Source organism: Xenia sp. Carnegie-2017, unplaced genomic scaffold (assembly GCF_021976095.1).
Source record: "Xenia sp. Carnegie-2017 unplaced genomic scaffold, XeniaSp_v1 HiC_scaffold_23, whole genome shotgun sequence".
Classification (NCBI taxonomy): Eukaryota; Metazoa; Cnidaria; class Anthozoa; order Malacalcyonacea; family Xeniidae; genus Xenia; species Xenia sp. Carnegie-2017.
The window spans coordinates 2,624,444-2,626,753 of record NW_025813486.1 but is presented as its reverse complement, the minus strand read 5'-3'; the positions used below and the strand labels follow the sequence as shown (position 1 = coordinate 2,626,753).

Sequence of the window (2,310 nt, the reverse complement as noted above, 5' to 3'; positions counted from 1 at the left end):
TGTATGGAGACAATTTTCCTGACTGGGTGAAGACGTGATCTGTAAGTGTTTGCAAGGGTAAAATTACTACTTTGTTTTATGTAGGCCGTAATTGTTGCCACACCAACTAATATTTTGCGCCAAATCACTTTCAAATCAAAGCTTAACAACAATAAGTCCCAGTTGGCGACAAGAAAAAACCTTCAAGCTATGAACCATATTCTTACCTTGCATTCATCAAAAATCTTTCTTCAAACCAAAACAAGATTCTGGGAAGATGAAGGAATCAAAGGTGGATTTTCAATTACAAACCTTCCCATAGGTCAGGTTCATTACGTCACCCCGGAAGACCCCTGCACAAAAGAAGGGCTTGTAATGATTTACTTATGGACCAAGGAGGCTTTGCTTTTTGGGTAAAACGAAAAGTAGTGGAACAACTCGCAGAAATTCATCCAACATTAAAAGAAGACATTGTATCAAACTGTATAATTCATCATTGGTATAGGCTGCCATCTTATCAAGGCGCGTGTGTAGCAATGAAAACTGCTCAATACGGCAACATCAGGTAGGATCATTTAGGATAACATTCAATTTTTTCATGAAAGAACACATAACAAGCTAGAGTACATAAAATTACAAATATAGCTAACCCTGAACCATAATTAACTAATTATAGAATATGACCGTAGAGAGATCACGTTGTGTTCATACCAAGTTGTGTACTGGCCACGAACTTTGACTGTATGATGAAATACAACATTGCCACAAGTTTTTTACCGTAATTTTTATAAGATTCTGAAATCCTCCATTTTTTTACAGCTTATTTATCAGAACCGGGTGCATAAAAAATTAAATTTGTACTTCAACTTTTAATTTTTAAGACAGTATTTGAAGCTTGTCTTAGAAACATGTGCTTACATTTTTAATAAGTTGAAGAATTGTGGCAAATTTGGTTGATATCTGAGCTTCGTATAAACTTTATAGGTCAAACAAATTTTTTATTTGGTCGTGACATACATTGTTTTTTTGTCAAAACTAGGTATTTATGGGAGCCTATGGGAAACGTTCATTTCGCTGGTGAAGGAATTTCCTTTACACGAAAGTGGATACAAGGTGCTTTAGAAAGTGGTTTAAAAGCTGCATATCAAGTTTATGAACGACATATGTACAGAAATGGTCACCATGTTTAAATAGACACAAGAATGTCACAATTCCTTCAATACTTTTCCATTTTTTCAAATATTTGCATAAAGTTTTTAACCATTTTAATAATTGTCCCTCTTGTAGGAATAAATTACTTTTGACCTTCACATCTCGCGGGATCTTAAGCCATCATGGTTTCACCTACTCAGGGGCGGATCCAGCTTCTGGGCTGACCGTGGCCCTGTGCCGTAGCGAGCACCTTCGGCGCGAGCCAACGCTAGGGGGGTCTGGGGGCATGCTCCCCCAGAAAATTTTGAAATCTAGACTCTTGAAAAAGCGAATTCCGGCATTTTTATCGTAGAATATAACAATATTTTAGTTATAATCTCATCTAACAAAAATTCTAATATCGCCATTTTTTTAATTCTGTTCGGATAGAAAAATAAAAATTTTACTTACCTTGTGGTGTCTGATGTAAACTCAACGCAGTTTACGTACTATTCTGTAATCACAGGATTGTTGCCACAGGAGTGAGAGAAAGATGAAGCATGTTATTTTTGCAGTGAATAACCAAAAGACAGTTCACTACAAAAATATAATTCCCCATCTTTGTTGCCCCATCAAATGGTCTTTTTCGAAAAGCAGCAAGGATGCCTTTGCTAACAGCCATAAAGATGACAAGAATAATAAAAGCAATGTTCAAAGGTGGTCTTCTTCCAACAGCAGCAAAGATGTTTATCCAATAATCGTAAAGATTGCAAGATTAATAAAAGCAATGTTCAAAGGCGTTCTTCTTCCAACAGCAGCAAAGATGCTTATCCAACAATCGTAAAGATGGCAAGATTAATAAAAGCAATGTTCAAAGGCGGTCTTCTTCCAACAGCAGCAAAGATGCTTATCCAACAAGCGTAAAGATGGCAAGATTAATTAAAGCAATTTTCAAAGGTGGTCCACTAAAAACAAAGTAACAAAATGATTTTTGGTGTATGGGATTTTTTGATCTACCAAATAAGAAGGTGGCATCGCAGCACAACGAAAGATATGGACATAGTTAATTGCACTCCCATCAACAAAATCTCTTGGATATATTGTACAATTGAACATTTTAGCCAACGAATCCCAATTTCCTTTCACTTCAGCATCATTAGTAATTGGGTAGTATGACTGAATAGCACACTGGATTACAGT

At 36.1% G+C, this 2,310-nt stretch overlaps 1 long non-coding RNA gene across 1 annotated transcript; it reads left to right on the top strand.

Annotated features, from left to right (window-relative positions):
- Positions 1–512: 512 nt before the first annotated feature.
- Positions 513–1,289, top strand: LOC124448829. The gene is made up of 2 exons (XR_006949271.1): positions 513–544; positions 1,019–1,289. It is a non-coding gene; the product is annotated as an uncharacterized LOC124448829 (long non-coding RNA).
- Positions 1,290–2,310: the final 1,021 nt, after the last annotated feature.